We start from the raw sequence: 15114 nt of genomic DNA on the forward strand, positions 1-15114 counted from the left end.
GCGGGCAAACATTCATGGGACTTCTGTAATACCCAGATTTATCCACATCAGCGGTAAGAGGACCGTGTCAAGAACAAATCTAGTCTGTTCCATGTTAAACACATTTTTGGTTCAACCATACAGAACTGCACCAGACTATATGCTGTTAATACCACAAAGGGAAACCCACTATTAAAGCAGACCCAACACTTTATTTCATATTTAAAAAATAGTTAATCGTTCAGGTGAAGAAAATAAAAGACAAACCTGAGGTAGACTGCCATCTCTTGGATTCCATCCTATGGCATGATCTGAGATTTCCTGTGAACGGTGTGGTTGGTCTGAGGTAATTTCTCATTAGACATAGCTACATTGCTTTCAATCAATTTAAACAATGGCCAATTGATAAGGGATGGGCTGTTTGTCTTAGCTAAATCCATCACAGCTTTATAATTAAAGTAGATCGGAAGATGTGTCAAGAGCTTTGGCACCATTTCTACATCCACAGTCATACATTTGAGTTAATAGAATATCAAACATTCCCTACTAGAAGTGAAATTCTGATCTCACTGATAAGAAATTAGAGTACAAGTTATTTACAAAGCGTGTAGTCTAGTGTTGACAGGAAGAGACTTTAATTGCATAAGACAGTGTTGAAGGATTTTTATCAATAATGACTAAATAATGTATACATTTGGCGTCGAGTTATAATTCACGGAGTGGTCTGTTAAAGAATATGTTGGTACATAGGCCAAGAGGAAGGGTCAACAGACAACTCGTGATCACAGTGAAACTAACAGTAAAGATGTCTGGTCTCCAACCAGGGAGGGGAGAAACCGTTGGGCGTGCAGTAGATTCTGTAACATGGTAGCAGAAGATACGCAATGTGTATGTGTTGGAATTGAATTGAAAAGCAGCTTTGTCATGATCCAGGAGGAGGAGGGACATTTTTGTAAGACATGACATGTGTGGTATATAAACTAATTTTATAAAAAACAAGAACCTTACAAATTCTTAAGTGGACAAAGTATTTTGCTTGTCACAAGTGAATTGGTTAATGAACAGAGGAATTTAATTCATAACAGACAGGTTGTATTAGTCATTATTGAACCTTATAGGGTTACACGTAAGACACAGCAGCTTGTCATAGAAAATGTACAAAAACATTTGAAAGTTGCATCACCTTCCCAAGTGAAAGGAACAAGCATGTGCACAGTTTAACGAGTCCGGTACATTCTCCAGAGCTATCCCATCTCTGCTTCAAATGTCACAATTCCCTTGGTTTGAAAGTGTCAAAAGATCCAAGTCTGAGGTGTCGGTCCGCCAATGATCAACAATCAGTTTCCTCAAAACCGTGAAAAGACTCCAGATCGCTGTCCTTCTCAAACACGTGCTTGCGGGTTGGGTGGCGGCGAGGGCAAGGTGTACGCCGACATAATGTCCGAGCTCACCCCATTGTCCTTCATTAGCACTTCAGCGCTCTTCGACCTTGCTGGAGAAAACATGACAAGAGCCTCGGTCAGGCTCTGCACCAGTTCTGCCGGACCTTTCTCTCCTTCCTCATGCGGTGTGCTAACCATCATGAAGGACTGCTGGAAGATCTGGGGCTGCGTTGCCAAGCACGAGACCACGTCACCTAGACATTCCACCAGCAGTAGGGCCAGATCACCTGGCCCCAGAGTCACAGCTCCTTCATTATGGGTGTGCATGGCACACCAGCGGGCCTGTAGAAACTCCTTCGTAACAGGCGCCACGCACAGCTCCAGGGGCTGCAGGCGGCATGAGCAGCCGATGGGGATCACCGCCGGCAGGGTGTTGCTGCTGTTGAGGGCAGCCAGGAAGTCGTCAGCCAGGTGGCCATGGTGGGTGTCCATGATCAGCAGACCTTTTCCCCCTGCCTGGGGGTTCACATGCTTCTGCCACACCTTAGAGAGCCACAGCTGGAGCCGCTCGTTGTCCGTAAAGCCTTGCGGGCGCGCCTCCAGGAAGACAGAGTCCGGGATGGCCTTCGGGAGGTGTGGGGGGTTGCCTTTGAGGAACACCATGGTGGGCAGCATGGTGCCGTCGGCCAGCCCTGCTAGGACCACCTCTATCAGGGGCTCCCCGGTGCCGATCAACTGAAACGCCTCGGGGTCTGTCTTGAGCTTATCCAGGTCCACGAACACAGAGAGCTCGTCAATGCATCCGATGGAGGGTAGCCGGAAACCGACATCTTTGACTTGCTTGCAGACAAAGCGAGTGAAGATGCGGACGCTCTCGTAGACGTTGCGTGGCAGCGGGCGCTTGGCCGAGCAGGTGGCCTGCAGGCTGAGGTTGTGGTGGAGCATGAAGTCCACAGCCCACTCGTAGAAGTCACCGATCTCGTGCGACTCCTCCAAGGCCTGCATGGCTGTCTGGAGCAGGTTTTCCTCTGTGACTGGCAGCTGCTGCTCCCGCTGGCACATCACCCACTCTGCGATGCGGTCCGTGTTCCAGATCCAGTCCTTCTGGAGGAGCCGGATCTCCTGCTGCAGCATCCAGGCCTGGATGAGCTCTGGCTGGGTGCCAAAGTGCAGGGATGCCTGGGAGAAGCCATTGCACAGGGCATAGAGCATCACCTTCAGCTGGTGCACCGTTATTTTGGTTGACCCTTCTTTCCTGGATTTGTCCATCCTGGCCTCTCCTCCATGGAAAAGCTCTCTGTGGCTCAGCCCCTCGGACCCCACTGCCTGGGGCTCCATCCCTTGGCCCAAGCCACCAACCTTGGGGGTTGTCCAGACACCATTGGATGCAGCAGGGGCAGTGGAGTGCATGGTTTTATTGGGACCAAGGACCGTGATGGTCATGCTGGGTTTGGAGGATAGGAGCGGTCTGATAGAGAGCAGGGTGGAACTATTGCCAGCTGGTAGCAGATGGATAGGCACAAAATACCCCCCTTGACCTGGGTTGATTTCTGGAACAACAATGCTACAGGGGGAAAAGAAAAACATGTTCGTTTTCAGGAAGCTCAGTCAATGACACACACATTTGATGAAGAAGCAATGGAGTGTCACAGTGCAACCAAAGTGTAACTAGGCTTCAACTTGAGAGCCAGCTCAATTCTGTCCTACTAAGTTATTTCACTCAATATATAAAGAGGATATTAAATACCTTTGAGAAGCCTTCTCGGACACATCTGAATGAGAGAAAACAAATCAACAAAAAGGTTGCCATATAGAAAGGATTGACCTTTTACAAAGATAGTTAAATATCAGAAGGTGGAACTCAAAACTTAATAACCTTCCACCTCCAGCTTGCTGAAGCTTGCAGCATCATGGTCTGGGTGATCCACCAGGTGGTTGGCCATCATATCACCCACCTTGGTTCTGTAGTTACATGACGTGCACCTCATCTCATCCATTCTGAAATGGGACCAAGAGGGTTTTGAGCAATCAGGATTTTAAAAAACACTACATTAAATTAAACACTGCCCCCCAAAAATTGAGGAAATGATTGTTACCTTGAGTATGACTCGTACATGGCCAGATATTGGGTGGTGCTCTTGTGAGTCACGTGGTTACTGCGAAGAGAGACAGAAAACATGTGTCATACACCTTTCTCCAAACCAACATTTCGGGAATCTTCAGTTGAACAATGTCACTCACTTGATCATGTGGTTGGCGTAAGCTCGGGAGCAGCAGGTGCAGTAGCGACACAAGGAGCAGTGGACGTAGCTGGGGAAGTGGTTGGCAAAGTCGGGAATCTTAAAGGTGCACTCCATGCAGTTCTGTTGGGCCAGCGATGCACTGTGGGGAAGGAAGGCAGAGACAGGTTATCCATGGTGCACAGCGATGGAATGTCAAGCGTATCCATTTTTGATATTCAATTTCTAGCCGCATCATCCTAGACAACTGCTCCAAATGATAAAATGGTCAACAATTTTGCTATACGGCAAAGCTAAACGCTAAACTCAATCGAATCTGAATTCGTGCCAATACAATCAGGGGGAATAACATCAACCCTCTACCTCATCTGGAACTTAGTGAGCAGCTTCATCAGTCTCTCAACAGGCTTCTTCTTGGGCTCTGGTTTTTGGGGAGCAGACGGAACATCAATCACTTTGGAGGGTCGGGGGTCTCCTCGGCCCGAAGACTCCTGATAGTAGTACTGCTTGCCCTGTAGCGCGTAGGCCCGGATAGTCACCTGGAACACAGAAATATTCTTAGACCACTTAATATACATGACTAATATTCCCATAATGCACAGGGAAATGCATAACATTCACACCACTACCGTAATTGCTGGACTATTAAGCACACCTGAATATAAACCGCACCCACTGAATTATTAAAAAATATGTATTTTGTACATAAATACGCCGCACATGTCTATAAGCTGCAGGTGCCTACCGGTACATTGAAACAAATGAACTTGGTCACCATCTTCCTCCTCCTGTGCACTGAAACCACTGAAGTCATCTCCTTCGGTGTTGAATAGCCTCAGAATTGCTTCATCCGATGTTGGATCGTTTTCATTGTCGCTCTCGTCACTTTCACCCGGAGGCAAATACTCCACTCAGCTCATGCTGCCCCTTCAACACGCAGCAGTCCAGCCTTTCGAAACCCGTTGATAGTGGATTTTTTGACAATGCTCCACGCTGTCAGGACCCACTGGCAGACTTGACCATAAGTAGCTCTTCGCATGCAGCCCGTTTTAGTGAAGGATTTCTCCCCACTTGTCATCCAAGACTCCCACTGAACACGGAGTGCCACCTTAAATGCACGATTTACACTGATGTCGAGTGGCTGCAAATACTTTGGGCCATCTGCTTTTCTTCCCTCTGAAAGCTTTTGTTGTCTTTTTGCACTGAGTCAGTTCCTCACGCTGCTGCTTCCAACGTCTTATCATCGACTCATTAAGGCCAAGCTCCCGTGCAGCAGCTCTCTTTCCTTTTCCAACAGCCAGATCGATCGCCTTCAACTTGAAAGCTGCATCATATGCATTTCTCCGTGTCTTTGCCATGATGAGGGTGACAAAATTACTACCGTAATCAGAATGATGGGAAGTTTGAGCGCGCTCGATTTTACGTCACATTATGTGACGGTGCTCAGTTTTTTGGCGGCATGAATCTTGTGAAAGCGGGAAAAATCCACAAATTAGCCCCGTCATTGTATAAACCGCGAGGTTCAAAGCGTGGGAATAAAGTAGCGGTTTATAGTCCGGAAATTACGGTATATACTTTCGAATCACGGAGAAGAGACAAAAATATCACACACAAAAAAATCTGAATATCACACCCTAACACGCATGTGTGTGTGTTACTCCCCCATTCAAAGGTTTGGGGTCACCCATACTGTTTTTATTTATTTACTTTTCTGCTCTTTTGCACACCAATATCTCTACCTGTACATGACCATCTGATCATTTCTCACTCGTGTTATTAATCTGCAAAATTGTAATTATTCGCCTACCTCCTCATGCCTTTTGCACACAATGTATATAAACTCCCCTTTTTTTCCTACTGTGTTATTGACTTGTTAATTGTTTACTCCATGTGTAACTCTGTGTTGTCTGTTCACACTGCTATGCTTTATCTTGGCCAGGTCGCAGTTGCAAATGAGAACTTGTTCTCAACTAGCCTACCTGGTTAAACAAAGGTGAAATAAATAAAAAATAAAAAAATTAGAAATGTCCCTGTTCCATTAAAACAACATCAAACTGATCAGAAATACAGTGTTAATGTTGTAATTGACTATTGTAGCTGGAAACGGCAGATTCTTTATGGAATATCTACATAGGCGTACAGAGGTCCATTATCAGCAACCATCACTCCTGTGTTCCAATGGCATGTTGTGTTAGCTAATCCAAATGTATAATTTTAAAAGGCTAATTGATCATTAGAAAACCCTTTTGCAATTATGTTAGCACAGCTGAAAACTGTTCTCTTGATTAAAGAAGCGATAAAACTGGCCTTCTTTAGACTAGTTGAGTATCTGGAGCATCAGAATTTGTGAGTTTGATTACAGGCTCAAAATGTCCAGAAACAAAGCACTTTCTTCTGAAACTCATCAGTCTATTCTTGTTCTGAGAAATGAAGGCTATTCCACGCTGTGTACTACTCCCTTCACAGATCAGCGCAAACAGGCCCTAACCAGAATAGAAAGTGGAGTGGGAGGTCCCAGTGCACAGCTGAGCAAGAGGACAAGTACATTACAGTGTCTAGTTTGAGAAACAGACGCCTCACAAGTCATCTGTGTGTTATTTTGCCCATCCAAGCCATATCTGACTGGCCAATAAAAAAAAAAAGAATAAGATGGGAAAAATAACAGACACCGGACAGAGGAACTCTGCCTAGAAGGCCAGCATCCCGAGTCGCCACTTCAAGGTTGACATTGAGACTGGTGTTTTGCGGGTACTATTTAATAAAGCTGCCAGTTGAGGACTTGTGAGGCGTCTGTTTCTCAAATTAGATGCTAATGTACATGTCCTCTTGCTCAGTTGTGCACCAGGGCCTCCCACTCTTTATACTGTGGTTAGAACCAGTTTGCGCTATTCTGTGAAGGGAGTAATACACAGGGTTGTACGAGATCTTCAGTTTTTTGGCAATTTCTCGCATGGAATAGCCTGACAAGTTTCAGAAGAAAGTGCTTTGTTTCTGGACATTTTGAGCCTGTAATTGAACCCATAAATGCTGATGCTCCAGATACTCAACTAGTCTAAAGAAGGCCAGTTGTATTGCTTCTTTAATAAACACTACAGTTTTCAGCTTATGCATCATTCCACTGATATGCATCAGTCCACGGAAAGACAAATTGTCTATAAATGAAGAAAGTTCAGCAATGTTGCTACTCTCCCTAGGAGTAGCCGTCCTGCAAAGATGACTGCAAGAGCACAGTGCAGAATGCTCATTGAGGTTAAGAAGAATCCTATAGTGTCAGCTAACATCTCGGTTGTCTACGATACGTAAAACACTAAACAAGAATGGTGTTAATGGGAGGACACCACAGAAGAAGCCACTGCTGTCCAAAAAAAACATTGCTGCATGTCTGAAGTTTGCAAAAGTGCACCTGGATGTTCCACAGCGCTACTGGCAAAATATTCTGTGGACAGATGAAACTACAGTTGAGTTGTTTGGAAGGAACACACAACACTATGTGTGGAGACAAAAAGGCACAGCACACCAACATCAAAACCTCATCCCAACTGTAAATATGGTGGAGGGAGCATCATGGTTTGGGGCTGCTTTGCTGCCTAAGGGTCTGGACAGCTTGCTATCATCGACTGAAAAATGAATTCCCAAGTTTATCAAGACATTCTGCAGGAGAATGTTAGGCTCTGTCCACCAATTGAAGCTCAACAGAAGTTGGGTGATGTAACAGTACAAAGGACCCAGAAGCAAATCAACAACGGAATGTCTTCAACAGAAGAAAATACACCTTCTGAAGTGACCTCCCTACAACGCCTGGGCATGCTCCTGATGAGGTGGCGGATGGTCTCCTCAGGGATCTCCTCCCAGACCTGGACTAAAGCATCCGCCAACTCCTGGACAGTCTGTGGTGCAACGTGGCGTTGGTGGATGGAGCGAGACATGATGTCCCAGATGTGCTCAATTGGATTCAGGTCTGGGGAACGAGCGGGCCAGTCCATAGCATCAATGCCTTCCTCTTGCAGGAACTGCTGACACACTCCAGCCACATGAGGTCTAGCATTGTCTTGCATTAGGAGGAACCCAGGGCCAACCGCACTAGCATATGGTCTCACAAGGGGTCTGAGGATCTCATCTCGGTACCTAATGGCAGTCAGGCTACCTCTGGCGAGCACATGGAGGGCTGTGCGGCCCCCCAAAGAAATGCCACCCCACACCATGACTGACCCACTGCCAAACCGGTCATGCTGGAGAATGTTGCAGGCAGCAGAATGTTCTCCACAGCGTCTCCAGACTGTCACATGTGCTCAGTGTGAACCTGCTTTCATCTGTGAAGAGCACAGGGCGCCAGTGGCGAATTTGCCAATCTTGGTGTTCTCTGGCAAATGCCAAACGTCCTGCACAGTGTTGGGCTGTAAGCACAACCCCCACCTGTGGACATCGGGCCCTCATACCACCCTCATGGAGTCTGTTTCTGATCGTTTGAGCAGACACATGCACATTTGTGGCCTGCTGGAGGTCATTTTGCAGGGCTCTGGCAGTGCTCCTCCTGCTCCTCCTTGCACAAAGGAGGTAGCGGTCCTGCTGCTGGGTTGTTGCCCTCCTCCATGCTCTGGACACTACGCTGACAGACACAGCAAACCTTCATGCCACAGCTCGCATTGATCTGCCATCCTGGATGAGCTGCACTACCTGAGCCACTTGTGTGGGTTGTAGACTCCATCTCATGCTACCACTAGAGTGAAAGCACCGCCTGCATTCAAAAGTGACCAAAACATCAGCCAGGAAGCATAGGAACTGAGAAGTGGTCTGCGGTCCCCACCTGCAGAACCACTCCTTTATTGGGGGTGTCTTGCTAATTGCCTATAATTTCCACCTGTTGTCTATTCCATTTGCACAACAGCATGTGAAATGTATTGTCAATCAGTGTTGCTTCCTAAGTGGACAGTTTGATTTCATAGAAGTGTGATTGACTTGGAGTTACATTGTGTTGTCTAAGTGTTCCCTTAATTTTTTTGAGCAGTGTATATATGTGTATATATTTCAAAATATCGCACACACACACAGACAAACCTTGGTACCAGGCTTCAGGCCCTCCAGCTGCCGTGGCTTGAGGTGGGTCTTGTGGTACTGCACCTTGTGCTCTGCCCGGTCCTTGGCAAAGAGGAATTGAAGCCGGCACCGGTCGCATTTAAACACTTTTTTTTTCTGCACACAAACACATAGGAAAATGGGTGGAGTGGAATAGACTGGCTGCCAATGGCCATAGATGTACCACATGTATCTGATGTGGCATATAGCCTCATTGGGTTTACCTGGTGGCGGCTGTAGTGGTTCTGGTAGTTGCTGCTGGAGCGGAACACCCTGAGGCAGTAGGGGCACAGCAGATTGGCCGTGCCATTGTGGAACTCACGGAAGTGGGCAAAAACGTCCACATACAGGGACGAGCGGTAGTCGCACACCTTCACAAAGAGAGAAGAGGGAGGGTGAATTGCATTAGGAGACATTACATGTTGATATACTGACCTTTTCCCCTAGACAGGACATTGCGTAGAAATGCACTGACCGGACAGTTTATTCGACCCCCCCGTTCATGAAAATGGATCGCTCAAAGAGACAGTGAGTCACGTGGCAAGCAGACAAATATCAGGGCATTCCTTTATTGTTCAGTTTTACTTTGGAATGGGCAAAACGAGTGACCGAAGCGACGGAGCGTGGTTTTACCATCGGTGCCAGGTGCACAGGATCCAATATCTCAGAAATGGCGGCCATCCGGGGCTTTTGTGTAAGCTAACAGGCAGACCACAAACCGGCAAATAATGTGTTTAGTCAGCCACCAATTGTGCAAGTTCTCCCACTTAAAAAGATGAGGCCTGTAATTTTCATCATAGGTACACTTCAACCATGACAGACAAAATTAGAAGAAAGAAATCCAGAAAATCACATTGTAGGATTTTTTATGAATTTATTTGCAAATTACAGTGGAAAATGAGTATTTGGTCACCTACAAACAAGCAATATAGGCTCTCACAGACCTGTAACTTCTGCTTTAAGAGGCTTCTCTGTACTCCACTCGTTACCTGTATTAATGGCACCTGTTTGAACTGTCCACAACCTCAAACAGTCACACTCCAAACTCCACTATGGCCAAGACCAAAGAGCTGTCAAAGGACACCAGAAACAAAATTGTAGACCTGCACCAGGCTGGGAAGACTGAATCTGCAATAGGTAAGCAGCTTGGTTTGAAGAAATCAACTGTGGGAGCAATTATTAGGAAATGGAAGACATACAAGACCACTGATAATCTCCCTCGATCTGGGGCTCCACGCAAGATCCTACCCCGCGGGGTCAAAATGATCACAAGAACGGTGAGCAAAAATCCCAGAACCACATGGGGGGACCTAGTGAATGACCTGCAGAGAGCTGGGACCAAAGTAACAAAGCCTACCATCAGTAACACACTACGCCGCCAGGGACTCAAATCTTGCAGTGCCAGACGTGTCCCCCTGCTTAAGCCAGTACATGTCCAGGCCCGTCTGAAGTTTGCTAGAGAGCATTTGGATGATCCAGAAGAAGATTGGGAGAATGTCATATGGTCAGATGAAACCAAAATATAACTTTTTGGTAAAAACTCAACTCGTCGTGTTTGGAGGACAAAGAATGCTGAGTTGCATCCAAAGAACACCATACCTACTGTGAAGCATGGGGGTGGAAACATCATGCTTTGGGACCAGGACGACTGATCCGTGTAAAGGAAAGAATGAATGGGGCCATGTATCATGAGATTTTGAGTGAAAACCTCCTTCCATCAGCAAGGGCATTGAAGATGAAACATGGCTGGGTCTTTCAGCATGACAATGATCCCAAACACACCGCCCGTGCAACGAAGGAGTGGCTTCGTAAGAAGCATTTCAAGGTCCTGGAGTGGCCTAGCCAGTCTCCAGATCTCAACCCCATAGAAAATCTTTGGAGGGAGTTGAAAGTCCATGTTGCCCAGCAACAGCCCCAAAACATCACTGCTCTAGAGGAGATCTGCATGGAGGAATGGGCCAAAATACCAGCAACAGTGTGTGAGAACCTTGTGAAGACTTACAGAAAACGTTTGACCTTTGACATTGCCAACAAAGGGTATATAACAAAGTATTGAGATAAACATTTGTTATTGACCAAATACTTATTTTCCACCATAATTTGCAAATAAATTCATTAAAAATCCTACAAATGTGATTTTCTGGAGGAAAAAAAAAACTCATTTTGTCTGTCATAGTTGAAGTGTACCTATGATGAAAATTACAGGCCTCTCATCTTTTTAAGTGGGAGAACTTGCACAATTGGTGGCTGACTAAATACTTTTTTGCCCCACTGTACCTATATAGACATACATCGTTTTTTAAAGAATATACCTTTATTATTATTCCCCGCAAACTCTACCGCCAATCCCCCAATTGAAGTAAACTAATAAACACTTCTTCTACCTTCAATCCATACATCTTATACACATTCTACAGACACAGTCTACTTTACAATAGTTCTCTCTTGTTTGTTCTTAGTCCTTCCTCTATTTCTGATGTCCATCTAGTTTGATTTCTATTTGTAACTATGCTAAGACAGCAAGTTTAGTTTACTTGAGTGGCCTGGTCAGTCCTTGGACCTCAACCCAATAGAGCATCTTTGGGGTGAGATGGATGGAATGGGCTGCTTGCAGCATGAATATACCGCTGTCCAATCTGCAGTGATGCCATCTCGTCAGCATGGACCAACATCCCTGTGGAACATTTCCGACACCTTGCATAATTATCCAAAAAGTTCAGGCTGTTCTGGAGGCAAATGGGGGTCTGACCTAGTACTACATGGGTGTACCTAATGAACTGGTCGGAGAGTGTATATGGACTTAGAGACAGTATAAATAATGAACAAGGGGCCGATTCCGATCCGAGTTAAGTGCGCTTAAATGGAACGCAAAACTCTACCAATTTTACATTTTTATTTGTTTCAGTAGACCATTTTTGATATAGTCCCAAAATGTCTTGCATGTCAGCAATCACATTTTGAAGATCTATAACTTGCAAAATACAGAAATAACCCGGTATAACGCATTTTGCTCCATTTCACTTGACATATATATTATATTGAGTCTGCAGAGAATTCTAATTTTATTTAAAGGGATGGCTTTCCATAAATGTACTGAAATCCCTATTGAATGAAAAATGATTGGCCAGCATGGGAGTGTTTTTAGCAGTTTAATCAAATTTAAGCCACAACCAACAAAGCCCGTTACACACCTGCATATGGTCTGAATACCAACTACTGAAAAGTGCTTCAATCAAAATGCGCAAAAAAGGAACAGATTTCCTAAGTCTGAATCGGGCCCCAAGTGGGCAGTTTACCTGGCAAATGTAGGGCATCTCTCCCGGTTTGTGGGTGTTCTTCATGTGCTGCAGGAAGGCAACCTCGCTCTCGTATGACCACTCGCAGATCTTACACTTAGCTGTGATAAACAGAAAAAAGGCCCGAGAGTAAGTGCTCAGTCCTCTTGTTGTATGCACGTATTGAAAGTCACTGAATAAGAGTGACTGCTTACTAGAGTGGCAATGAAATTCTAAACTATTACATGAACTTGTTTTAAGATGGTCATGCCAAGGATCATTTAACTATTTGGTTTTGAATTTTAAGACCCCTTAAGGTATCAAAAAAGAACATGAAACATTGAATTTGCATTACTGCTATTAACCAATAGAAACGTATTGAATAACAGATTCACTACATGGAAGAATAGATAGTCCAACAAAAAATCTAAAGGAAGTTTGTTCTGAAGTGACTGTCCTAATATCTGAGAGATAAGAAAGATCAGGAAACAATTGTTTCTTTTTTTACATGTATTTTAGGCACTAAACTATCTCCATATACACTTCCATTCATTTAACCGGGAACCTTCAGACAAGTCTTGTGAGCGACCTGGAGCATGTTCACGAGAGTCTCAGCTTTCAACAGAGGGGTCATATTAGTGTGTAGCCAAAATCATTCGGACGCTACATACGATTTCGTAACAAGACAGATTATCGGGATGTCTCATGGTCTGACATTCACCGCAGATATATCAGAAACTGGATATTTCGAGTTTCAACAGACGGATTTTGATGGGGATTATGTTCATTTGATTTCCGCAGTGGGCGTGACCATCATAGGCAAAGGGTTACATTCACCCAATTCCCAAAAAGGCAATATCAGCATCTAGTGCTGATAATGTGCTCTGACTACGTGGGAGAATTTTGGTGGGACGGCAAGTGCCGATAGATTCACTTTGTTTTAGCGACAGTGACTGTATGTGGTATGACTGAATGGTTGGTGGGCGAGTGGGGAGCTAGCTAGTCCTTACTGGTGGACTCCAACTGGCTGTGGACGCTCTCCACGTGGCACTGCAAGCGGAAGGGCGTGGCCAAGTTGCGGAAGCAGTGCTGGCAGGCGGTGTGCGTGTCCACCTCGCCTTTCTGCTGCGCCGTCATCTCCACGTGGTGACGCATGTGGTTCATCAGCCTGGAAGAGAGTGAGGAGTGGAAGATGGAGGACAAAGCGGGTGAGAGGGTAAGATTTCAGTCAATTCAGTAAAACGTGAACATGAATTCCTGTTTCCCCACACTACATCCACTCACTTGATGTTAGTCTTCAGGGTCTTTTCGCAGTGGATGCACTTGAAGATGCCCGGCGGCTCCTCCACTGGTGCACCACTCAGGTTGCGGCCCTTGTCCACGCCGTAGTAGAAGTCTTCCACCAGCATGATGAGCTTGCCCTGCTGGTCGGTCTCCACAACGGAGCTGCCACCCTCGGGCACACACACCGGTCGTACCGGCGTGGTGATTGGCTCCTTGGCGGTCTTGGAGAAGGACAAAGAGGAGGAGGAGGGAGAGGAGGCGGTGGATTGGGAGGACTTGGAAGATTTGGAGGAAAGTGTGGCATTGATAGCATCCAGGCTCAGGGCGATCTGCTTGCTGCAGAGCTAGAAGAGGGACCAGTATGGTAAATATCAATATTCATACATCTCTATCTATTACCATTAACAGTGTTTAACACTTCACAGGACGCTTCTAGAGAAGATGACATAATAGCAGAGGATTTTGCCACATAAGGACGAGCTTTCCACAACAGTCCTTCACGGTCGGGCCTGGGCTAATAATATCTATATGAACGTCAACATCCACTAAAAAGTTATATCCATTTCCCAAAGAGAGTACAAAGTCTACCTAAGGCACACTTACACACATGAAGCCCCGGAGGGCGTTGACCAATTTGTACTCTGATCCACAGCGCTTGCACATCTTGGGGCTGGCAGGGGCTGGTGCACTCACTGCAAAACAAACACCAGTACACTGGGTATGAAAACTATTTCATGTGCCAAATCACAGTACACAACGGGGGGCTTGGTCAGTAGTAAATTACCTTTGACTTCAATAGGATATTCTATTAGTATAGACAATTTCTTGTTTGGAGTGGTGAAACAGCAACAGGCTACACAGTAGTAATATCTGAACGATGTATGCAGTACACCATCCTATTTCTGTTAGCTGTTACAGGAAAGCTGTGTGTTCCTGGAGACTACTAACCTCTGAGGGGTGCACTAGGCGAGGGAGCCGTGCTCGGACCACTGGTAGCAGGGGACCTGTTAGTGCTGGGAGCTGGTTGCGGGTTCGGATGCTGTTGTGCTCTGGGTGAGATTGTGAGGGGTCTCACAGCATGGCTTCCTGCTGCACCTGAAAAACTGGCTGAAACAATACACACACACACACCAGGATTAGTGTCCAAGACAATGATCCATAACAGAAATCAGAAGGTGGCTTTTTTTTAACATTAAATTCAACCCTTTGAGATTAGACTTAAATTCATACGGACAATAATTGGTTTGCTAAGACTGTAATTTAACTTACAATCCCTGTGTTCAACTTGTGGAGAGACTGATGGCCCACAAGGAATAGAGCCTTCCTTACCTGTGACAGATGGAGCGGTGGTGTGGAGGGTCGTGGGGGAGGATGAGAGGTTGACCTTGCTGGAGGCCACAGTGCTGATGGTCTGGACTCCATTAGTGGTGCGGATGGTGAGGTTGACGGGGATCCGCACTGTGGTGAAGCCGCTGGCGGACGGTCTGCCCCTGGGCTGAGACGGGACCTGCTGGGGCGCTAGCTGCAGCTGGGTTCCCTGGCCTGGAGGAAAAACAGTAGTGAGTCGCTCACAATAGGAAGGTTTATTCGACAAAAGTCGAATAAACATAAAACATAACATTGCGACGGAAGCTACAGGAGAAATGTTCTAAATGATCCACAACATTTTTATCTGTGCGACAGAGGTGGATTTTTACTTTTGTCAAACTGAATAAATTATTATTGCCAAATAATTTTGATGGCATGCGGGGGTATGTGATGTTATCTATAAAGCTCTACTCCACATTTAATTTGAAATGCTGACTGTTTGCAGGACAAGGATTGTCCTGACTTTCAAGAATGCCTAAAATTGCTACGCTCTGTTTTTCTGCTTGGCTGGAT

This window comes from Oncorhynchus kisutch, linkage group LG14, assembly GCF_002021735.2.
Source record: "Oncorhynchus kisutch isolate 150728-3 linkage group LG14, Okis_V2, whole genome shotgun sequence".
NCBI lineage: Eukaryota > Metazoa > Chordata > Actinopteri > Salmoniformes > Salmonidae > Oncorhynchus > Oncorhynchus kisutch.